We start from the raw sequence: 26563 nt of genomic DNA on the forward strand, positions 1-26563 counted from the left end.
AGGCAAAAAAGATTTCATTCCCAACCTAACGAGTTGTCCCTTTTCTCAAATGCCTTTCCAACCCAGTATTCTTTCAGGGACGTCCCCTCTCCTTGCCCAGTACCTCCAGTGACCACTCTGAAAGTTCGCGAATTCATCCTGCACCACTCTCCTGCCCTTTCAGAGTTACCTGCCCCCTCTCCCAATCTCCTTTGCCCCACTTTCCCTAAGGGTTTCCTCCAAGCCCTGGTCCAGCCCCAACACTCCTGATCCCGTGCTGGTTCTCACTGGTAGATCAGCATCTTCCTGTCAGAACTCTTCAGAAGCCGACCTGGCCCTCCCAGTGCTGGGATGGAGACAAACAGATCACCTGGCCTCGCTCTCCACTCCCAGGTGATTCCAGTCCCAGCTTTTCAGGCGATCCGATCCTTTCCCAGAACTTCCCTCCAGTCCTGTCATTAGTACCAGCTTAAACCCCAGCTGTTACCCTCAGGCTCTCCAAATCCAGACTTCCTGGATCGATAGCCAACAGCACACACTTTTCTTTCAGATCTATTTCCAATGTTTCCATGTCCCAAACTCCCTTCTCCTCCCTCATTCTTTTGCCTCTAATTTCCCGCAGAACCCTGAGGAACTCACTCCCCAACATCCATCCCGCCCCTCCTGTCTCCGTGGTCCCCAATTCCCCTCTACCCTGCTTGGGCTCCAGATTTCTCCCCAGGCTTGAGGAGTCCCCCGCTGCTTTCACCCCTCTGTTCACCAGTTAGAACACCTACCTCACACCCAGATGGGTGGAACTGGAAGCCAAGCCGTCCTCAGTCCTCAGCACTTACAGGTGAGCGTGTTGAGGGCAGTGGTGCCCAACCCGCTGAGCTTCTGTATCAACTCCAGGTCAAGGACCGTGCCCGAGTCCACCAAGGCGGTCCTCCACGCAAACATTCCGCCTCCTCACATCTGAGCAGCTGCCCCTGACGCCCCAAACTTCATCCCCGTAGCCCCAAGCTCGCAGTCTGGATGCCTTGGGCTTTATTGCCGCCTCCGGGGCAGCTCAGCTTGGCCGCTAACACAGCTGCCCAGAGCTCTGCTCTGCCTACTGCGCAAGCGTCATCCGGCCAGCCACATGCCTTCAATAAACATTCTCCCAGGTGCAGCTCCTTTCTTGACTCACAGTTCTGCAGTGCGCAGAGCAGGTCCCGGAGAGCTTCGTCTTTCCCTGTAGTGGGCTTCTTTCTGACTATTTCACACACCAGAATCACACCTGAATCTACTCACACACCTGAATATAACTTTATTACTGATCAGAGCTCCCCTAGGATTGGCCACATTTGGTGCAAAAAAGCTAGAAACTCATCAGACAAGAGTCTCAAGGGTATCAGTCATATTAACAAGTGTCCTTGTCTGGTCAGGAGTTTGATGCTTACGTGCTGGGCCTCTGGACACTTGGTCCCCTCTGTAACATGTCCTGCTTGGTGGCCATGGATGTGTGTGAACTCCTGCGTTGCTCCTCAATGTGGCACGAATTGTATTGAAATGTACACCACCTAGTGATGCTGCAATGCAAGCACACCCATGTGAGTTTGTGCTGGGGCTCACATAAACACCGCTACCACTCTGCCAGCTGTATACAACACCCACAGTGTTAACTTGGTAATGACAATAAATGGCAATGTGTTAGAGTGTGTTTCAACTACTTGGTAAACTGTTAAACGGCCTCATGCAGACCCTCCAAGAAGGCATTCTGGAAGAAGGCATCGTCACCCTTGGAGATTGTCTGTAAGTACTTGGACAGGAAGACGCTGTACGGATCTGTGGCCTAACAGCAAAAGGCTTTTCCGTACAGCTTAGGTGCACGGTTATTTATTAAAAGAAATAAGTTTTTTCTATTAACAAATCCTGGGCAGAAGAGGCCTTTCTGGTAGCCTCGAAAGAAAAGAACTTGAACTCTATCTCCAGACTTGAGGGAGTTATACAGTGAAAATTCCTTGATTTCAGACTTCAATGCCAAGTTAATAAAAGATCAAGAAATTTCTGATTAATTTAGACATGGAATATAGACAGCAGCTGCACATTTTAGATTTGTTCTTTTTCTTCTTTCTTAGTTAACATCTCAGAGCTAAACTATTCCATAATCTCTAACAATTCAAGTTCACAATTCTGACAAAAATTATGCTGCTTCTAGTTTACCAGAATCTTCTGCCTCTGACTCCTGCCTATTAAGCATCACATGTCCAGGGGACAGATGAACAAACTGTTCAGTTGAGCAAAACTCACGCTCTTCTTTAGACTCCTGCAACTGGTGTCACATGTGACAGTGTCATGTTCTCTACATTTGGTTCAAATGAATTTTTGCATAAGAAAAAAAAAAGAAAGCACAATTTTTTTTTTTTTTTTTATTCTGAAGGCCTCTGGGCACTAGTGAGAGAAAGTGAGAGAAGTCAGTGTGGAGAAAGGCTAGGTCACATGATTTTGACCCTTCACAGACATGAATAGCAGGGAATCACTGAAGAATTTATGAGAAGTGATTAATTGGATGAAAACTGTATGTATCAATTTTATAATTTAATAACATTTTCCTAGCAGCCCTTTATAGGAGACTAGAATATGCCACTGTAACGTATACTTCTGTGGTACATTTAAAGATGACTACTGATTATTCTTACATTTGGAAGAATGACTATGAAAAGCAAGAAAGAAAACAACAGATACAAAATGTTCTACGAGGCCTCCCATCTACCCAAGAAGGAACCAGGAAAGATCATGCCATTAGAGAAGCAGGCGCTCACCTTCTCTTCTGAGGACAGTGGCAGATCACCTAGGACACTGTATCTATACAATTGTTTTACTCACTGTAACACCCACTCCTTTTCCCTAGAAGCTCCAAATACCTGTCCTGGTGCTTGGCTTTGTATAACTCCCATGGGTACACATGTAATACGCTGGTTCAATTTTCGTCCTGTTACTCTATCTGCTTTCAACATATTCCAGAGACTCAATTGAGGAGCATCAGAGAGTGATATATATAATATATATCATATCATTGGTTTCAAAGACAAAGTTAAAGAGAATGATATCTTCCATCTGCTGGTTCATTTCCCAGATGGCTGCAACAGCCTGGGCTGTGCCCGGCAGGAGCCACAAGCCAGGGTTTTCATCTAGATGTCCCATGTAGTGGCAGGAGCTCAAGAACTTGAGCCATCTTCTGCTGCTTTCCCAGAAACTTGAACAAGGAACTAGATCCAAAGTGAAGCAGAGAGACACAAATCAGTGCCCATATGCGATACAAATGCCACTGTTAATGGCTTAACTCACTGTACTATAGCATGGCTCTTAGGAGAAAATTATTAAATGCCCCTCCACCTCCAGAACAGACATATTAAACTGCTTTCTAGAGATGAGGGCAGCTTAGCCCCAGTAACAAGTAGGGCTAGCTAAGGTAATTTGGCTGATAAGTGCTGTGGTTGAGAAAATTAAACCAGGTGGTTTTCTAAGACAGGCAGGCATCTGCTATGGTGCTTAAGGCACCACTGGGATGCTCATATCCATGTCAGACGGGTTGGAGTCCTAGCTTTCCTTCCCACCCAGCTTCCTAGTAATAACCACTCTGTGAGGTAGTGGGTTAGGGTTCAAGCACTTGGGTCCCTGCCACCCACAGAGGAGACCAAGAAGGAGCTCATCCCTGGAAAGTAAACCAGATCTTCCACTGTCTGCCATTGTTTCTCTCTCTCTCTCAAAAAAAAAGGAAGAGGTGGGGCTTTTCCCTTTGTTTCTCCCCAACCCCAGATACAGGGAAAAATGTTAATATTAGTGTGGAAACAATGGTATTACCCACTTTCACCCTGTAGCCCTTGACCCTTTGTACCCTAATCAACTAAGTAAGATTATTAAAAAATAATTTTAAAAAAGGAAGAGGGGCCCGGCGCGGTGGCGCAAGTGGTTAAGGTCCTCGCCTTGCACGCCCGGGATCCCATATGGGTGCAGGTTCTAATCCCGGCAGCCCCGCTTCCCTTCCAGCTCCCTGCCTGTGCCCCGGGAAGGCAGTCGAGGACGGCCCAAAGCTTTGGGAACCTGCACCCGCGTGGGAGACCCGGAAGAGGCTCCTGGCTTCGGATCGGCATAGTATCAGCTGTTGCACTCACTTAGGGAGTGAATCATCGGATGGAAGATCTTCCTCTCTGTCTCTCCTCTCTGTATATCTGCCTTTCCAATAAAAAAAAAAATCTTTAAAAAAAGGAAAAGGAAGAAATTTCTAATGAAGGGAAATAAGGGAAAGATCTTGGCTAGTAAGGGGATGAAGACTGGAAGCAAAACTCAAAAGCAGAAAATTTATAATTCACCTCACAAAAAACAGTTTATCTGATTTTTTAAACTATCCAATGATGGCTAATTTTAAGAGAGCAATAAAGTAAAAAGTCTCAATGTACGATCAGGTGTGGGAGGCGGAGGAGACACGGAGAGATTCAGAGACCTGTGATTACGAGGGAAACTGACGGAACAGTGCGAGAGAAGCACTCTGCTCTCCTCCCTTTCCACATGCGGCCTGGCTCAAGCCCGTGCACAATGCTGAAACTCAGCACAAGTGCCCCGTTCTGTGGTCTCCTCTCACTCCTCTTCATCCTCCCCCCTGCTCTCACTCCTCCAAAAGGCTGCTGCATCCCCCACTTAGAATTTGTTTCTCAGGGTTTTTTTTTGTCCTGATTCTGGATTATTCTAACAAAAAACTAATTATAAAACATGCAAGGTGTATTTAAAAATAAAAACTCAGGGCTCCTGTAAATAATACTAAGATATTCAAGACAGCAACAGCAGAGCTTTAACCAACAGTGGAGCAAGCATGGGGAGATCTGTGCAGTCGCACATGTTTCAGAGCCAGAATTCTGGCTCTGATCCCATTGCACTGTTTATTTTCCTGGATCGCTAATCACTGCAAGGGACACATTAAGAAGGGTGTAACTGGCCCTGAAGACCAGGAGGCCTCAGGCCAAGAAAACAGCTTATTTCGAGAATGAGCACATTAGGGTTCGCAAGATGAAGGATGCCACTTGAGGGGCTGGGCTTCCCCCTTTCCATGCTTATATGGTTTCCAATGTTTTTTGTGGTGCAGTACTCAGTGAAAAGAAAGCTGGTTGTCTGCCCTCTCAAAGTTTAAGATCAATTTGAGGAATAAGTCAAAGCTATAGTCAGCCCTAGTTTTTTAAAAAGAAATCTTAAACAATATGCACAGCTTGTAAAGTTTAATGATAGCAAATATTGTTTAAGTGATTGCTACCATCCTGGAATAGATGTGGGCTTAGTTAGTTAATCTGCTGCTCAGGATGGCAGCATCTCATATGGAAGTTCTGGGCAGCCTTTTGTAAAATTATTGGTTCTAGGGTATCCCTGGCATATAGCACAGACTCTGGTGCATTGTCACGGTCTATAAAATGCCAGTTATTATTATTCCTTAACATTGACACATTGCTTCCACTCTCACTGGACTCTGCTTCATCTATTGTGCTTCCTAAAAACAATCATTAGAGTTGGAAGGCACACACAAGGCACCTCACTGTACAATGAGGAAATCAAGTAAGACCATCAAGTGTCTACATCAATGGCGGTCCATTGGTGATTCTCACAGGAAGGGGGCTCTCTGGCCTTGGACATCTGTCCCTGAGCTATTCCTTTAGAGACATGCCAGCAGGACACAGTGAGCCATCATCAGTCAGAGAAGAAAGCTGGTACCTTTCTAGCCTCATGTCAGAGGCCAGAAAATTTGGCTTCTATTCCAGACTTCTTCACTGAGGAATTCTGTATTGGTAATTCAGAGCAAGGCTATTGTAAACCTCAGATTTCTCACCTGGAAAGTGGTGATCTTCATGTACATTGACAGATGGCTTACTACGTGCAATTAGGACCTGCCAAAATTTAGGGAACTAGCTTATTCACCATCACCAAAAGGTAAGAGAGAGCTCTGCAAAGTGCAACCCAACTCTTAAGCATGTGAAAACTGGCACTTTAAAGCTTATACTAGGTCATGGGAAGTTGTACGGGTTCACCTGACTCTTAGAGCCAATATTTTCACTCTAGTTTGACTGGATTTTTCTCCCCATCTCTAAAAAGCAGCAAGAGTGAGGAAGGCTTTGACTGGGAGCAAAAGGGAAACTTTCTCAATGCTCCAGTTTCCCAGCAACCAAGGCTCCATCCACCTGACTGCACTGCCAATTTTGAGTGCCCATAACAGAGACAGGGTACTTTTCCTGTGAGCTCTATTTCTGAGTATGTTATTCCACCCCAGGGGAGGAAGGAAGCACAGCCAAGTGGGAGTTAACATCAGAAAACCACCAGTGCAATAGGGGAAACAGTGCAGCCTGGATGGCTGGGTCTGACCACAGCAGCAGATCAGTGCCGTTAGGATCAGTGCATGTATTCCATAATCAGCCAGGAACCCCAAAATAACTTCTACCCCTGTGCAATTTTGGAAAGAATAGGGAAAGGCATCAGCAAGCATCTGAATTACAAAATAGATACTGAACATCTTCCTTGCCTTGTTCAACTTTGTATTCTCACCACCCGGTACTATGCCCAAAATATAGTAATGTCCAATAGATTATTGAGTTGACACACAAATGAACTTATTTCCCACTACCTGTGAGGCAGAAATCAAGACATGTGTTTCATACTGGAGCTTACTGTCAAGCAGTTGGGGTGAGTCTCCTCATCTGGGTTTCCCACTCTGTAGTCCAGAAAAATAATGTCTATTTCTTCAAATCTCCCTTGGATTCAGTTATTTATCTCATAGGACATCTAAGAAAAATGCACAGGTTAGACTTACAAAGGTAGCACTACTTTGGACTACGTATTTATTGAACATTTGCCATCTGTACAATGGAAAATTAGAATTTGAGGATTACAGGTATCCTGGTATTATACAAATGAGGAAACTGGAAGTTCTAAAGATTTAAAGTGAAAACTTTTTTTAAATGGAAGAATCCTCAGAATAATCAAATCTCTTTCATAGTTCTTGATTTTTTTTTTTCAGGAAGGTGCTTGGCAAATGAACTAGATCCAATAGTCAATTTGCCCTCAGAAAACGATTAAATAAATTCTCAAAGAACACAGGAAGCTGTAAGTTGCATTTTTTTCTTACTTCCTTTGTGTTTGCAAGAGATGACAAAGAATTGGCATAAAATATCAACAACAATAAAGTGGCATTTTCATAGTGCCACACTGTTTAAAATGTCTTTTCACCTAAATTTCTCACTTAATATACATGATGAGCCTCTGAGCTGGTATTAACCCATCTTACAGTCAGAAAACAGAGATCCAGGGAGAACAAGCACCTGCCCAAGATCACACAGTAGTGTATTGCCAATGTTGATTTTTAAATGCACAATGCCCACCTCAGTGAATAGCTGTTTTGCTGTATCAAAATAAGCTTATCTTTTAATTCCTTTTCCATTAACTTCTTGAAGTAGCCTCACACACAGAAAATGAGAGAGAGGAAGACTCTAGATGAGACTCTGATTTTGCTGGCAATCAACATCAAAGTGAGCCTAAACCAACAGCAAACCAAGAGTTAGCATAGAATCTCCATCTTTGAAAACTTCTGCCTATTGCATCCCTTCAACAGAATCCACAAGAGCCTTGAGCTCATCCAGACTAATGTTTTTATGCAGTGTAATCATTCACCTTTTACCCGACAGCCTTGAGATGCTGCTTTTAAATTCCTAATTAGCAAAACAGGAACCATTTGGGTGTTCAAAATCATGTATATAAAGGTTTTCAAAAAGTTTATGAAAAACTGTATTATAATAAAACTATACATTATCTTTTGTTTCTCTTTTGTACTGAATGTCTCTACGAATCTTCATACACTATCAGTTTTTCTTTGGTAGATTTGTGGGTGATTTTCATTTTGTTAAACATTTCTGAATCTGTTTTAATGGACCTTTTTGTATTTCTTTGTTTTTATTTATTTGTTTGTTTGAGTTACAGGAAGGGGGGGTGGAAGAGCTACAGAGAGGGAGAGAGAAAGAGAGAGAATCTTTCATCTGCTGCTTCACTCCCCAGATGGTTGTAATATCCAGGGCTGACAGGCTAAAGCCAGGAGCTCAGAGCTTCACCAAGTTTCTTGTATGACTAGAAGAAGATCAAACACTTGTACTATCCTCCCCAGGTGCACCAGCAGGAAGCTGGAATCAGAAGTGGAGCAGCTGAGACATGAACTGGTGCCCAAATGGAATGTCAACATTGCAGGCAGTGGGTTTACCAGTTGATCAGAATAAGCAGATTTCCTTTCAGGTTAGAGAAATAAATAAGGGCTCACATTCAGCCTTGCAGTTAACAGCTACAACTGGGGTGTCCATGTTCCACACAATAGTGCCTAAGTCAAGCCTTTTGTCTGGCTCCTGACTGCAGCTTCCAGTTAATGGAGGGCAGCCTCAGTGGCGACTCAAGTAATTGTGTTCCTATAATACACATGGGAAACCTGGATTGAGGTCCTAGCTCTCCCACTGTTTGGGAAATTTCAGGAACGAATCAGTGAATGGGAACATATTCTTTCTCTCCCTCTCTCTGAAATAAATAAATCATTTTAAGAGGTATACTTTAAAATAAATAATAATACCCACTTCCTTCTGTTTGGAGGATTAAGCTGCAGTTGTCAGGATACAATAAGCTCATGAAAGTCAGAGCCCATTGCTCAGGCTAGCAAAGCCCAGCGAGGGGGAGGATACTGCAATGCTATGAGATACCTCGCTGCCTTTTAGCAATGCCTGCTCTACATTTATGAAATCATCCTCTCCCACACAGTAGCTCATTTCCCTTGTCACAGGAAGAAGGATGGAAAAGCTGAGGGCCTCTTCTATCTTCTCCACCCCAGTAAACACCCCGGTGTTTACTCTAAATCCCAAGTAAATACTATGGCTGGGGGTTGAGGGTTATATACGGGCAACTTGTGGTAATGATTTTGGAGTAAGGGAAAAGTAGCTCCCTGTCAGAATTGAAAAATTCTGAATTTATGAATTGAAAAATAAACAGGCTGATAAAAACAGTCATTTATCAATATTCCACAGACATCTATCCCTCCCCTCTCCTCAAAACTGTCTATTAGAACAGAAAGCTACTTTCTGGGACCAGGCACGGTGGTCTAGTGGATAAAGTCCTCGCCTTGAATGCGCCGGGATCCCATATGGGCACCAGTTCTAATCCTGCCAGCTCCACTTCCCATCCAGCTCCCTACCTGTGGCCTGGAAAAGCAGTCAAGGAAGGCCCAAAATCTTGGGACCCTGCACCCACGTGGGAGACCTCAAAGAGATTCCTGGCTCCTGGCTTCAGTTTGGCTCAGCTCTGGCTGTTGTGGTCACTTGGCGAGTGAATCATCAGGTGGAAGATCTTCCTCTTTGTCTCTCCTTCTCTCTGTATATCTGACTTTCCAATAAAATAAATAAATCTTTAAAAAAAAAGATATATCTATTTTCTGTTGGAAAGGCAGATCCACAGAGAAGAGACACAGAGAGAAAGATCCACTGCACTGGTTTACTCCCCACATGGCCTCAATTGCTGGAGCTGAGCTGATCTAATGTCAGGAGCCAGGAACCTCCTCTGAATCCCCAAAGCATGGGTGTGGCGTCCTAAGGCCCTGGGCCATTCTGCAATGTCTTCCCAGGCCTCAAGCAGGGAGCTGGATGGGAATTAGAGCAGCCGGGACACGATCTGGTGCCCACTTGAGATCCCAGTGGTTTCAAGGAGAAGATTTAGCCATTAGGCCAGTGTAACAGGCCCTACTTACCTAATTTTAAAGAGAGAGAAAGAAGTCCTATTTCTTTGGGTTACTTGGAAAAATAAAAATAATAATACTGTACATGAAATAGTTTTTTAAGCTACAAAGCCCTATGCAAATGAAAGATTTCACTGTGACTGTTTTGACTCATGTACTTGACTGAGGCGTTTTGGATAATTTCAATCTTCAGAGTTTTTTTTTTTTTTAAAGCTGAGCTGCAAAACGGAATAAATATTAAAACAGAGTCTCCCTTCCCCCTCAGTACATAGTTTCCTATCCTGACTTTTCCCACTTAAATGCTGGCTGGTCTTGGGCAGGTGAGGTACCCTTTCTGTGCCTCAATCTTCCTTATCTGAAAACTAGGAATAAAGTTCTGACTAGCATTTACCTCCCAGGGTTATTCTGAATAGCAGACAAGAAAGTTAAAGTTATTAAAAAAAATTACAATGGCACTGCGGGGCACACAATAGACTTGATGTATTATTACTAAACTCTCGGGATTTTTATGAAACAGGCAAAAGGAGGACATTAAGTAGCCTGCACTACCAAATAAACTGCCATCCAAAGTTGGCAAAGAAAACACATACCATACTCCCTTGGAAAGTATCCCGGAAATGTAGGACATTTTCACTGTTTGGGACACCCTTTAGAGAGGAAAAAGGCTTCACGTTTTGTAACAAACCCTGAGTCCTTCTCCTCTCTCCTTGTATTAAAAACGAACAAAAAGCTGTACGTCTTAGCAAAGCTTCTTTTCTTTCCTGCACTCTGTTGTCCCATGAGGCCTGCTTCACTCCTGGGGGAGCCCTGACCTACGAGGCCACGTGCTTGTGTCTGCACGTTCCAAGCTGCAAGGGCTTTGTGTGCCCTGTCAAACCATGCCACATTTTTATTAATGTGGATGCAAGTAACTTGCTATTTAGGAACATTTTAAAAAATTTATTTGAGAACTGTATTCACCAGTCAAGAGAGAAGGTATCCTATAGCAAGGCTGAGGTTTTTTTTTTTTTTTAAAGATTTAATTTTTATTGGAAAGTCATTTATACAGAGAAGTGGAAAGACAGAGAGATAGATCCTCATCTGCTGATTCACTCCCCAAGCAGCCACAATGGCCAGAACTGCACTGAACTGAAGCCAGGAGCCTCTTCTGGGTTTCCCATGAGGGTGCAGGGTCCCAAGTCTTTGGGCCGTCCTTGACTGCTTACCCAGACCACAAACAGGGAGCTGGTAGGGAAGTGGGGCTGCCAACATTAGAACCGGCACCCATATGGGATCTCAGTACATGCAAGGCTAGGACTTTATCCACTAGGCGGCCTTGCTGGGCCCAAGGCTGAGTTTGAAAAGGATTCCTAACTCTCAGGTGGATGACCCCAGACATCACAACAGTCAAACAACTTGCCAGATATGGCAAACTAATATTGGGAATTCAATGTTTCTCTTGAGGGTAGCTGGGACTCTGCTTTCCTGGTGAAAACCCTGAGATGCTCCCCCGCCTCCCCCCCAAAATCTGCCCTGGTGGACCAGGGGGAGCCATACAGAGGTAAGGGCCTCTGGCAGAATTTCAGAAACATTTCCCACCCTTCTCTTATCCTCAGGACTAGATTCTGAAAGATCCACTGTTGAAAAGCACAAAGAAAAGGGGGACTTCTCAGGCTTGTCACCTGAGAAGCCAGCATCCCATGAGGGCCCTGGTTGCAGTCTGGGCTGTTCTGTTTCATATACAGCCCCCTGCTTGTGGCCTGGAAAACAGCAAAAGATAGCGTGAGTGCTTGTGCCTTTATAATACATTTAACAATACACTTGGGAGACCAAGAAGAAGCTCCTGGCTTCAGACTGTTCCAAGTGTTCATCACAGTCATTTGTGCAGTGAATCAACGGATGGAAGACATTCCTTCCTTCCTTTTCTTTTTCTTCTTCTTTTCTTTTGTTTCTTTCTTTCTTTTTCTTTTCCTTCCTTCCTCCCTCCCTTTCTCTCTTCCTCCTTCCTTCCTTTACCACTCTAAATTTTAATACATACAATTATTATTTAAAAGGCAAATAATAAGGACAGGTGAAACTTCCAGGTGTTTCTTTTATAGGACATGTGTTAATACTGACAGATGTCCTGGCCATCCTTGTCTGATTTGTTTCTATTTTATTCTGTCTGGGTGGGTGCTGTCTTGGAGTACTCTGGCTGTAAGGTTGGCTTCAGGTGGTTGGGTAATGGCAGTTCATCACATGGAGGCACCTACAGAGGTTTGCTACTTACAGAGGCTAGCAGAAGGAAGCAAGCCCCAGGATCAAGGGTAGGAAGCACCAATCCTAGACAAGCAGGCTACAATCTTGGAGGTGCACCTTCAGGGTCCACAAATGGAAAAGTGAAGGTAGAAGGAAGGAGGGATGCAGGCAAATGTTTAAGTAGTAGTCTGTGTACATCCACAGAATTCTGCTCCCTACTCACTAGATCCTTGTGCTGGGGCAGCATTGAAGATGTGTAAGAGTTAGAAAATCATGATTTTTTTTCTTTTTTAGATTTCTGCTAAATTTTGTGTGGTGTGTACTTTGAAGATTTATTTTTCTTATTTCTTTTTATTGGAAAGGCAGATTTACACAGAGAAGAGACAGAGAGAAAGAGCTTCTGTCCATTGTTTCACTCTCCAAGTGGCCACAATGGCCAGAGCTGAACTGATCTGAAGCCAGCATATTTTTCTTTTTCACAAGCCCTCAGAGAATTTAAATGTCCTTAACGTCATATAACCAGCACCCTTTTTCAAACATCTCCTCTGGGCTACACACTAAGTTAATCGTTAGGGATATAGACACAAAGTACACGGGGTCCTTTTCAATATTACCACAGATACACGTGTTATGCTAGCGAATTGGTACATCTACTGTATGGAATACTACTCAGCCATTAAAAAGAATGAAATTCTACCATTTGCAGCAAAATGGTTCCAACTAGAGACCATCATGCTCAGTGAAATAAGCCAATCCCTAAAGGACAAATTTATTTTCATTTTTGATATAAGGCAGTTTTCGTGCAAAATTATTAGATATATAGGCAGACATGAATATATGTATATAAATCTAGAGGAAGTGTATAATGGAGATTAGCATACCAAGATGTGAAGATACTTTGCAGTATGAGAATAAAAGATGAACCCCCAATGAAACAAATATATCTTGACAATAGGATGCTGGATTTTCTACCACTTTTTATACCTACAATGCCATGCTACATTTAAATAGCAGAGAAATGGACTTGTGGTTGTTGCCAAAGGACTACACTACTGTAATAATAGGGGAAAACAGTGAGGCAGGAAGGAGAATGAGGAGGGAAGAAGAGAAAATTCCTCAGCCTATGGAACTGTATCATGAAAACTAAAATTAAAAAAAAATAAAATTACAACACTCTCAGGAGATTGGTAAGTATTAACGCCATACAGATATGGAATGCACATTACAGAGAAGATAAACAGCTTTCTCAAGTATGGTGAAGCTGAAATTATGACAAAAAAATTGACAGGATAAGTGACATTACCAAAGGATCTGAAAGTTACATTATTCTGGCTTCAGCAGCCAGCCAGCACCTTCTCTGCTCTTTGCTCTTCTCCAGATAAAATAGCCTCCAAGGAGAGCAGACTTGGTGTGGCAGCATCCACATCAACATCATCACAGCCCTGGCCTGTCTGCAGCTAACTCTCTGATGGTCTGAAAGCAGAGAAAATTCAGATACCAATGACAGACTTTCAGTCTGCTCACTTTGAAGGAGCTGATAACTGAAGTGTATGATTGGACATGCTCAGTGCAGGGTGGCAGGGGCAGCCTCTGAAAAGTCTTCGGGGTGATAAAACTGGAGGCTTTTAAACTTACCTCCTAGACGCTGGCCCAGCCTCACTCAGTTCCAGCCAGCAGGGCCTTATCTGGAGCATCTCAGCTACATTATTATGTGACTTTCAACTAAATATCTCAGTCATTTATAAGCATTGTTCTTTATCTGTAGTTGTGAGGAGTGGAAAAATTGCCTTAGGAAGATGTTCCTCTTGATTTATGCTCTCAGTTCCCCCACGGATATTCAGTTATTATGTGACACACACTCAGATTAATTGCTTATGTGATTAGCAGTGATTGTTGCTCTTGCTCTAGGGACAAAAATGGCAGCTTTGTTATCCCATGGTTAAAAATCTAATGGATAGGCATGTAAGCTTCTAGCTACAGTGCTGGGATGACGAGAGAAAAGAGAAAAGGAAGGGGAGGAAACAAAAAATGAGTAATAGTAAAAGAAAAACTCCTCTTTTGTTACAAAACATAATATTATGAACAAGACATTGGATGCATGGAAATTATCAGTTATATATGAAATTTTTCTTTTAGGGATCAGTTTATGTTAGAATTTGTATCTCCTGTTATGTGAGCTAGAACTGTACAAGACTACATTTATGAAAATAATTTACTTATTTGAAAGGAAGAGTTCAAAAGAGATAAGGAGAGGCAGAGAGCTGAGATCTTCCATCTGCTAGTTCCCCATGCAAATGGCCAAAGCCATGTCAAGCTGAAGAAGGGAGCTTGGAACTCCATCTGGTCTCCTACATGGGTGGCAGGGGTCTAAGCAGTTGGGACTTCTGCTGTTTGTTCCAACACTTGGGTGGGAGATCAGAATAAGAGTATCTGTCACTCAAGCTGTACTTTAGTGGGATGCTATGCTGTAACACTGGCCCTGTACCCACTACTTTTTAATTTTGTCTTGTTACTTCATAGAATTCACTAAAGGCATGCTTATCTTCAGGAACTTAAAAGTTGCTCCTTTGGTTGTCCTTTTGTGTGCCAGAAAGAAGTCAGGTTGTTTTTAAACACGAAAGTATTTTACAGAAACGTGGTACACTAAATTACTTCTCATTTCACATTGATAAACTGCTATAGGAGTTTCTACTTTTTAGGTGTTTGCAACCTGCTGGATATAGAAAACACAGCACGTGTACCACTTTGGTTACTAATTGCAGCAAGATCTCCCACTTCCACTCCCCTTCAAATTTTCATTGTGCTTTTGATGGAATCAGAGTGTATCTCAGAGTCACCTTCTTGTTAACAGGAATAAAGTGTCCTTTAGCACGATGGCTCTTCAGAGGTGACTGCTGATATCCCTTTTCATCTGGTGTTTATTAAGTTCAAATTTCCCTGAATGGCAAGTTCCAATAGTGTTTTAATCTAAAAAAACAAGGAAGCCATTTATTCCCATAGCATATACATTTGTAAATGCCTATTTGACACATTTATACATTGAGTCTTCCTGAATTCTATATTAATTTGCTTAATTTCAAGGTTTGAAATTATTACTTTGAAGAATGGTCTACTCGTTCTGGAAGTTTTCAGAATTTAATCTGAAGAACATGATTGCAAATTCTGTTCTCCACTCTGGATGCACTATTTTAAAAAAACTTGTTATTAATGATTACTATTTAACATACTTATTAAGATGCATAGCAGTTAAGAAGGGGAAATTTGATTTTGAGAAAAAATGAATTACATTATTGGAGAGATGTAATTAACACTAGGTCTTTTAATAGATAAATGTCATAAATATGTATTTTATGTCTTAGCGAAATATCAATTTTTAAAGTGAGGTTCTGGCTGAATTTGCATACATATTAGATAATGAATTTGGTTTTTGTTCCAGAGAATCAGTTTTATAAAGGATTAAATTTTTTTTTATATTAGACACTGTGATTATGACTGAGTAATTGTAATAGGAGGGAGAAAAAATGTAGTTTTTGTTGAGGGAGAAAATTGTTGAGGGAGAAAAAATGTAGTACATTTAGGTTGTTCAAACAAGCAGGAAAACTGGAAGATATAAAACCAAATGTATGCATGTTTATATATGTCCATATGCATGTATGAGATGAGGTATGAGAACTGAGTCATACAATCGTGGAGGTGGTCAGGTCCCATGATCTGCCACACCCACGTTGGAGTAATTTCTAGACTACGACTGATGGCCTGATACAGCTGCTGGGGAGCTGATACTGAAGAGTGCTGTGTATAGAGGGCAGTTAATGGATGGTTATGATTTACATGTAAAATTTTAATGTTATACTTCTCTGATATATGAAGCACTTTGTGATTTTACTTCACCTTCTGATTTAATAAAGACATAACTTGAATTTTAAAAATTCAAAATGAGAAATTTGAGTCTAAGGAAAAATTCAATCTACTTATTGTCTGATAGATTTTTGTAATAAGAACTATTACTTTCTTATTCTTTTAAAATAAGTACATTAGGCATTTCTGCAGCTAGGATCATTAAATTGTAAGATCAACATAATCAGACATTAAAAAGGTTTCTGAGGCTAAACCAGAAATCCAGGACTTATTTCACTCTGCTCTCTAGCCAAATCATCATTAAATGTTACATAAATATCTCCAATTGGAACCTGCAAGAAGAGCCTTCTAGTAAATTTCCTCTACTTGTTTTCTTCTAACCATTCATTGCAATCATGTAAAATTGCCATTTTAATTATTATTATTATTATTAGTAGTATCCCTCTCCTTCTTGAAAGCTGGCTATAATGAATTGCAAACCTGGCCTCCCCCATAGCATTGTCCTTAGGTTGTACCTTCTTTCCCCTTTGTCTATTCACTCCAACCACACTGTCTCCGTCTTTCTTCTGCCTCCTAGGCATTTATCAGGGCTTTCAGACATGTGCCTTGGCATTATATTTTAGCCACCTCTCAGAAGTTCCAAGCTAGCATTATGGTCTAACAAGATAAGTCTCCTCCTGCAGTGATGGCATCTCAGATAGACACTGGCTTGAGTCCAATATTCCTGTTTACACAGATGTGAAAATCCTTAAAAAATACTAACTAATCCAACATCAGAAAGATTACTCACCTGAACAAGTGGAAACAGAAGGCCTACCATGGCCTCTATGGACCCAATGGACATCTGAAATTTTTGTTGCTGCTGCCCTTGTGGATCCCAAATCCAGCTGGGAAGCTTCAAGGAAGCTTTCAGAGTCTACTTTGTATTCTCTGTCATGTAAGTTGTTCTGTTGGTGTAGGATTGACCTAAGACCAAACTCACCATGGCTGTGATGCCATTGTTGTGAGTGTTAACACACGTCTAGGTGCAAGAGTGACTCTGCACACATACAGAATGTAGAGTCTGAACGGTATCCAGTTCCTGAAGTCACAGGAACCAAACCAATGTCACTAAGTATAGTTTCAGAGGGTCTATGAGTTTTATGTAACCATGTCTATGATTGACCAGTGTAGCCAAATGAATTTGTAATGTAAAATTTATTTTTAGGAGAAATAACTTTATTACAAAAGCAACTCTATAAAATCGGTAGAAACACGAGATCTCTCAGATGTGCAATTTCAATTCAGTAAAGAAGAATGAAAAATAAGGTCTTAGAATGCCTCAGTTAAAACACAGTAAGTTTTATGTAATACATCCAAAAGAAAAGAAAAGATGAAGTGCCTGGAAAATGATTAAACAATGTTTCTAAAGAGACTCGCTGGGACAGTGTGGTGAAATAGCTAACTAACCCTCTACCTGGGCTCCTGTTCAAATTCCAGTTGCTCCAATTTCAATTCAGCTCCAAACTTACTGCCTGGTAATGAAGTGGAGGATGGTCTTAGGCCTTGGGCTCCTGCATGTGGGAGACCCAGAGGAGGCTCTTAGTTTCCAGCTTTGGGCTGGTACAGGTCTGGTCATTCTGACTATTTGTAAGTGATCCAGCAGATGGACGATCAGTAGATATCTCTCTCTCTCTCTCTCTCTCTCTCTCTTCCTCTCTGTAACTCCTTTAAGTAAATCTTAAAATGACAAAACAAAACAAAACAAACAAACAAACAAACAAGAGCAGAAGAGACCCAAAAAGATATACTATAAATAAATAAACAAACAAATAAATAAGCAAGCAAGCAAGCAAACCAGGAAGGTATTTCATGACCTGAAATATCTTGATTCTCAAAAAAAAAGAGATCACATTAAAAATAAAACACTAGAAATTATAGCACTGGAAAAACTTCTTAAAGCAGATTAAAAATAATGGAACAGCTTAACAACAGATTATGTCAAATAAAACAAAACATTTCTGAACTTGATGACAGGTGCTTTGAAATAATCCAGTGAAACAGAAAAGGAAGAAAAACAAAAGTAAAAAACATGAACAAAGCTCCTGAGACTTATGGGACACCATGAAGCAAACAAATACTCTAATCATGAGTGATCCATAGAAAAAAGATTAGGACCAAGGCACAAAAAACATAAAACTTATACAGTGTAATATCTGAGGATTCTGTAGGGGCATTAGAAGCAATAGTAAAAAGACCCTAAATAAATTTTTCTAAAAAAATTCCTCTCTGAGGCAATTCCACATCATCAGGAGGTCTCTGAAGCTCTTTAAAAGAACCTTACACCTAACAGCAAAAGGAAGATAGCTATCATCATGAAAACATATGAAAGTATGAAACGACTAGAGAAAATACATACAAGAGAAAAATTCAGCTTTGTTAAAATAGAAAAACCACACAGAAGAGTGAGGATTAAGGATAACCAATAAAAAAGTCAACAAAATGGCAGGAACAAATCTTTACACATTAATGATAAGTACAAATATAAATGGACTAAGTTTTCCAATTACAATATCTAGACTGGCTGAGTGGATCATTGGATTCACCTCACTAATAAAGAACTACACAGACAAAATTAAGGGATAAAAACAATTCAATGTAAATGAAAATCCAAAGTAAACTTATAATGAATAACTGTGTTGAATTAAAATCTCAACAAAGAAGGACACAATAAAATTATTAAGGAATCATTTCAATCACTAAATAACACTTATGCATGCATATAACACAAGAACACCCACTTCCATTATGAAAACATCACTGAAGCTATAGTATAAGATGGACTCCAATACGGTAATTTCTAGATATTTAAACCTCCCCCCTTTCATCAATGGGAGTATCTTCCAGAATAAAAATCAATAAGGACACACTGTAGTCATACTATCCCATAGAACCAAAGGACCTAAAATACATTGTAAAACATTTGATTTTATTTTTTACCTGCTGTGGATGTGTATCAAAATGTCATGCTGCACCTGAAACATATGTGCAAATGTTAAGTGTAAATAAAATTTTTAAAAAATGTTTAAAGGAAAAACAAAGTAACACTAAATAGATCAGCTCTTTCTTTTCATTCCTTTCCTGGAAAGCTCCATCTAAAACCAAACTTGCCACTACATTAATCGGGTGAATGGGTCCAGTGATTATTTGTGTAAGCCACAGTTTTATTAACACTAGGAAATAAGCACTCAGTCTATATCCTGCAAGTCCAGATTAACACCAAGGAGCTCCTCTTAGATTGTGTGTTTTTCCCTTTCCACAAAATTTGTTATTTCCCCCAATCCTCTAATGCTACACAAATGTGTGTGTGTTATTTCTCCCTGTGAGGAAAATCTCTCAAGTTTATCCTGACAGTTTACCAACTAAAACACATCCCTTCATACTGTTCTCTTCAATTCATTCCACATACTGCACACAGACCTTAAAAGTTTAAGGAATGTAAGCAATCAAAGTCAACAATATAATGAAGCTCTTCCAAAATCAAATGGTTTTTCCAGTCTTTAGCACAATGCCCCAAATCCTTAAGACAATTGGGCTAGTTGCCCACAATTTTTATGTGTTTCTACCCTTTCTGCTCTCGTTATCATTAGTATTTCAGTTTTTTAATAAATCAAGGACATTTTCCTCCTCATTCATTGGGTTTAGTAGCTTGGGTTTACAAGCTAAAGAGGTACTAACCCAGCATAGTCTTTCGCCCTGATCAGCTGGTGGTTGTGATCGCAGGGTTGGTTCTATTTTCATTAAACAAGAAAAAAAAAATCACAATACTAACTACACTCCTGATTTAGGATTTTAAGACTGAACAAAAATGCTTGTGTGAAAAATATTTCCAAAGAGTTAATGTAATGAAACAAAATGACCTATTCTCTAAAAAAACAATTAAAAGCATAAGTTACTAAGGTTGAATCTTAATGTAACTATCAAAAAAGGCTTTCTTACTGAATACCTGACCTTTGTCAATATAACTAGACTTTATTATCAATAGAGTTTCTAACTGAGAAAAAAGAGCTACCCATTTTCCACTTCATCCTGAATTTCTCTAATTTAACAACACAATGAACTGCAGCAAATATTAATCAAAGTACCATGGAATATTTACCAGATTTCACTTGCTTACAGAAGTAGTTTCCGTTTTTTTCCTCGGTGATCAATGGCTTCCATGAAAGAGAATTAATGAGCTTTTTCTCTACTTCTTGGTTTTATGTCCAGAAATGATGAGCCTTCATTAGAAACAAGTTCCCATTAGAGCCTTTCACAATTACATTTCTCTAGGGAGGTTTTTCCAACAAGGAAATATTGTGTAGAATCTGCTCTTGAGGACAATGAGAGAAAGAGGATGCCAACCAAATTTATGGAGAAAAAAAAAAACAGCAACCATGTAGCCTTTTTTTCTAGGATAACATATTTAAGAAAATGTACTTAATAAGAAAGGAGGATATTCAATACTTAGAAAATTTGGGTTTATTTTGGAGCTCATTCCCCTCTTATATATATTCTTAAAAGATTTATTTTATTTTTATTAGAAAATCAGATATATAGAGGAGGAGAGACAGAGAGGAAGATCTTCCATTCACTGATTTACTCCCCAAGAGACTGCAATGGCTGGAGCTGCGCGTATCAGAAGCTAGGAATCCAGAGCCTCTTCCGGGTTTCCCCCATAAGTCCAAGGTCCCAAGGCTTTTGGCCATCCTTGACTGCTTTCCCCAGGCCACGAGCAGGGAACTGGATGGGAAGCATGGGTTCCGGAATTAGAACTGGTGTCCATATGGGATCCTGCTGTGTTCAAGATGAGAGCTTTAGCTGCTAGGCTACCGTGCTGAGCCCTCCCTTCTTATATTTTATATAAAATAATATAAGATAGAGTAATGGTAGTTTACTTTTCTAAATTTGATTAAAGTGAAAAGCACTCGTGGATAGAGACGTTCAGAAAAGAGGGCAAATAATTTTATAATTAGATTTATATATCCCCAAAGACAACTTCAAATGTTTTCAGAACATTAATATGGAAAATTGACATAAACTACTACGAACACATAACTACACCCACATCCTCAGAAAAATAGAGAACTTACAGTTATGGGAAGTCTAAGCTTTTTTTTTCTAATGCGTTTAAGCACAAAACATGTAATTTTCAAGGCAGTTATCAGTTGGTAATGAGTAAACAAAAATTTACAGCTTCCAAATCCTCAACTGGTATGGTCACTTAGGCTCTGTGCTGCATCTCAGCTGTGGAAATGGTAATGTCTCATGGGCATACTTCCTCACTTACAGAAGTTATCAGTTTAGAGAAAATAGACAATTGATATCTAATTTTAGTAAAATGAACCAAAAAGCATATTTTTCCCTTAGCATGTTCAGCTTGCTTTTGTTCAGGCTTTGTCAAATTCAATGGTTAGAAAGACTTAGTTGGCTTTTTGCATAAATGAATAGAAACATAGAACATAGGAAACTTTTCAGATTTACATTTTTTTTTAAAAGAACAGGCATTTCAGAACACAGTTTTATGCACTCTATCAATAATGCTGTTTAGCAGTGGTAGAACATATTAACCATTTACAGAGCTCTTTATGTGTTCTCTTCATGTAATTTCGCCATAAGAAAGTGTTACTGAAATTGATAAACTGAGTTAATTTTTGGAACTGAAGACAGCTCTATGTGTTGCAGTTTCAACTATTTCAGTCTTTAAGAAAACTATTTGTTCCAAAAGTTGTACTAATGATGCTTATTTTCTTTTACCTTTAAAAGTGCAAGATAATCAAGTACACCAACAACGAGGGGTTCCACTCTGCTGGTTTGACTCCTTACTGGTATAATCCTTCAAACAAAAACTGTTGCAAATTACATTGAGTTCATTAAGTAATAATTTCAAGTAAAAATTTACTTTTTATATTTTCTGAAGAAACCAAAGTAATAATTTTGATCTAAGAAAAATAAATAGCTCTCCTCAAACTGATGACAACATCAGGTTTGGTGTATACAGCAAATAACGTGTCAGGGGAAATGGACTTTCTTTTGTACACTCTCCCATTTGTAAATTTTTAATTCTCTCTCTCTCTCTTTTTTTTTTACTCAGTCCTTGATTCCTGGGAACTGAAAAAATTTTAATCCTTAATGGATTCAGTATAGTTCATTGATGCAATTTTAAGATTATAATGATTTTTACTCCTTTCCTCTTAACTGGTTTTATAATATATAACCAAAATTTCATAAAAATATACTTGCACTGACATTGAAAAACCCAGGTATTTGTGTGGGGTTTTTTTTTTTGGTTGTTGTTATTTTTCCTTTTTCAATTTTAGGAAATGGATTTTTTGAACAAATGAACTTCTTTGAACACATCTGAACACAATCTGTGCACTCACCCACTTATGCCAAGATTGGCTTGACAGCTAAGATGAACGGAAAATGTCAAATGCTCCTGCAGAGATGCATTGTGTATGTCCAGTTATGTAAGTAATTCAGCAAAGGTTCATTACGATGAGTAAATATCAGAGGAACATAATTTAACAACACAATTTGTATGTGGTGCTTTAAATAGCCCCAAAGAGAACAAATCTTTGAAAATCTGTCTCCTTGGTTTGTAATGTAACTATACTTCATAAGCTTTATGGCTGGAACTCCACCAGCATCAGGTGGAAAGGGCAAATGACCAGGTGCTCAGGAGGTAAATCCAAGGAAAGAGCTTAATATCCAGCTGATTTATTTGATTCAACCAGGAGCAATGACAGAGCTTCAGACCCAAGCAGGCAGTGCAGAAACAGGGTGAATGTCACAACCCAATCTGTCTTCTGGAGCCAAATCAGGTGCTGTTTTGTGTAGGGAGGCAAAGGCTGTGGACAGGACTGTCCATGCACTGAGCTGGGAGCAAATCATTTCTAGCTCAGTGCATTGTACTGACATGGCATCTTACAGGCTCCACCCAAAATAGGTTCAAAATAACCATCAGACTTAATGGCCAGAAACCAAAAAATCCCCCAGTGGCACATCAAGCTCCATTTTGTACAGTGTGGTAAAGTCTTTCAGACTGCAGTGATAACAGTGAGCTATGCATGTGCTGAGCTGGGAACAAGCTCACTGAGCTCAGTACATTGCACTAGTGCCATATCAAAAATAATACTGACTTTGGCACTGTATGACTCAAAATAGATGTGTGTGGCCCTCAGACTTAACAGCCAGCACATTCTGGCAAGATCAGCACCAGCAACAACCTAGCGATATAAGACACCTGGTGTCTCCCTAATCCTGGGACCTACTCCAATCAGAAGTGGGAGAAGGTTCATACAGACAATGGTGCAGTCTCAGCACAGTATCACATGAGGTGGAGAGTGCTGAGCCAACAACGGGCTACAGAGATCACAGTGGAAGTATAATATAAGATCCCAGATCTGAAACTCACTGGAGAGAATGGCAGAAGTGAATGCAAACAAAGAACTGTGTACCAACCGTAAAAAGTAAAATTGAACTGTAGAACTGTGGGTGACACATCTTAGAAACCAGTGTTAAGGAGAAGATTCAGCTAAACAGAAGCAAAATGACCAAGAACAAAAGAGACAGAGGCACAACGAATATTACTGAAGACTTCCCTGCAAAGGAGCAAATGCCCTTGCCAACCTCACAGTTAACTGAGGAATACATCCAGTAAATGGGGGATACAGAATTCAGAAAACTCATTATAAACCTTATCAACAATGAGAATCACATAACGTAGAAGTTCAAAGAATTTAAGCAGTATGTCACACAGGAAATAGCAATGCTGAAACAAATCAAGCTGAATTATTGAAAATGAAGGATGCAATAGAGCAAATTTAAAATGCAATGGAGGGCCCGGCACAGTGGCCTAGCAGCTAGTCCTTGCCTTGAATGCACCGGGATCCCATATTGGTGTCCGTTCTAATCCTGGTGGCCCCACTGCGGATCGGGGCAACACCAGCCATTGTGGCCACTTGGGGAGTGAATCATCGGATGGAAGATCTTCCTCTCTGTCTCTTCTCCTCTTTGTATATCTACTTTGCAATAAAAATAAATAAATCTTTCTAAAAAATGTAGTGGAAAGTCTCCATAATGAATGAAACAGAAGAAAGAATCTCAGAATTGAAAGATATTTCATGTCACAATGGGGAAACTATCAAAAAGCTGGAAGGAAAGCTGGGCCAAGCTAAAAAATGTATTCAAGAATCAAGAGACACTATTAAAAGGCCAAATATAAGAGTTATTGGAGTTCCAGAAGGTACAGAAAGAGAAGCTGGGTGTAAAAATATGTTTACTGAAATAAAGAAAAACTTTGCTAATCTGGAGAAAGAACTGGGAAACAGAAAACATCAGCAGAAAACATCTCATGGATTTTGATTTTTAAATTTCATTTCTTCAAAACCCTTTTTTTTTTACTAATTAAATTCTTCACTGACTCAGATCATATAGTAGCATCATTTTCTTCAAGAAGGTTCTTGATTTTCATTTCTTCAGCGGTGCATTGGTCATTCAGTGGCATGTTGTTTTACTTCATGGCACTGCAACTTTCTATTTTTTCTTCAGGTTGGTGATTTTGTTTTGTTGCTTTTCATTTAAGGGCATGTATAGTAACAGTGTAATGCAGATTATCATATCCAGGTGTGAAAATACAATGCAGTATGAAGCTCTACTTCCAGATCAAAGATGGACTCCCAATGAAACTGCTAAGTGGATCTTGACAAGGATGCTGGACTCAGCCATTATCTATGCCTGCAACGATGGACTTTTGACTGTTTATGAAGAATTATACTATAGTAATAATATATAGGGGAACTTAGTGAGGGTGAGGAGGGCATTTTGGGACAGGGTAAGGGAAATCCCAGAGCCTATGGAATTGTATCATAAATGATAATAAAAAAACACTTTGCTCTTGAGTTTGATTATTATCTTTGAATATCTGCTGCTTGTGTTTTTTAGTGTCTATCACAACCACATACACATATTGGTACACAAACATGGTAAAGGATTAATATGCATTAACACGCATTCGGAAGACTGTAAATGCACATCACAATGATATATGTTGGAATGAAAGATGCCTTTAAGGAAGGACCTTTAGTCAAATTCTTTATTCCAGTGTTCAACATATACCTTTGCTATCTGTATCTTCTTTGACTAGTATATATAGTTCACACAATAACACAACATATATAATAGTTACATATGTTAAGTAAAGATAATTTCAGAATATGTTATATGCTTGGTTTCACATGCATATGTTTTACATGTGCCAGGTTTAGGAAGAATGAAATGCAAAAGTTTTCATGCATCATTTAAAAATAATGCCTCTTAATTGATAGCTCAGTATGGATGTGGTCAGGTAGAGCATCAGTTGAGTAGCTCAAAACACAGTATATACTTTCTCTGTTCTTTTCTAGAACCTAAGTGATGATCAGATACTCAAAATATCTATCAGAGCAGATAACATAAATATAAAAATTAAAAAATCTATCTATCCAATCACTTGATATCCAGTTTTCCCACAATCGTTCAGCTCCTTGAAATTCCCCACAAAAACCTAAATTATTCAAACTTTACTTGATCTTTGAAAACTTACTTTGAACATTAGAATAAAAATATAGCATAAAGCTTTAACTTCAGTCTTACCTAAAGCAATGTTTTTAAGTATGATTTTTGTCCTGAAATATAAAATTTATTACACATTCACTTGAAGTACCAAATAAAATTGGGACACAAACTTTTATAGAACTGTATTTAAAACACTTAAGAGTTCATGATTTTTATAATTGAAATACATTTGGCCCTTGAAGAATAAAAACAATCTTTCATACTACTCAAAGATAGACTTAAGATCTAGAGTATGATACATAATATTTTTATCTTTATAAAAAGCAATGTTTTAGGTCTCAAGAATGTGCAATGTTCTCTGTACTCCATGTTGTTGTTACAACACTATACATTTCAATATCAATAGCTAATTAACCCAATGTTTAGAGTTACAAAAAATTATTAAAATCTTACCTTAGTTTTTCATACTAATCTGCAAGCGCCTTACCAAAAATTTCACATCCACTGGGTATTCATATGTCATCCATATCACCAGTCACATTTGATGACTAAATGATAGCTTCTATAGTCTCTGCTATTATAGAAAGATAAAATATTAAAATGCATGATAAATATTATATCTTATAATCATACTTTCTTGTGTGGAAAAATCATTATGCAAATTAAACAATGTCCTGTTTTCAAGTTTGAGAAAATTGTTTTGATTAGAACATTGAAATTGTACATTTCTATAGCCAAAACTCTTTTGACAGCATCTTATGTGACCTTAATATTTTAGGTAGTTTTGTTTCAATTAAAAGTTGTAACATTCATCACTAGTGACGGTTTCTTTTCCCATTGGACCCATTAAGAGTCATAGGGCTTTAAAATGAGCTCCTTGGAATATTCAAGTACAGGGTTTGCAACTCAATTTAATTGAGATGTAAATTCATTTGTTGAGTCAGCTGAAGAGAACATTAAAATATACACATGTGTATATTTACACAGAAAAGTTTTTAATGAGGAAACCACATCATCAATAACCATATGCAGGGTTAATCATATTAAAATGCTAAAGTGTTCAGAGAGATAAAAAAGCATCTGTTTAAATTTAATTTATATTAAGACTCTGAATTATGGCTGAAATAATTTGCTTTATTTTCTGCTAATCATTACCATTATAATATTGTTATTCTATTA

This window comes from Ochotona curzoniae, unplaced genomic scaffold, assembly GCF_017591425.1.
Source record: "Ochotona curzoniae isolate NIBS_2020 unplaced genomic scaffold, NIBS_Ocur_1.0 scaffold_4683, whole genome shotgun sequence".
NCBI lineage: Eukaryota > Metazoa > Chordata > Mammalia > Lagomorpha > Ochotonidae > Ochotona > Ochotona curzoniae.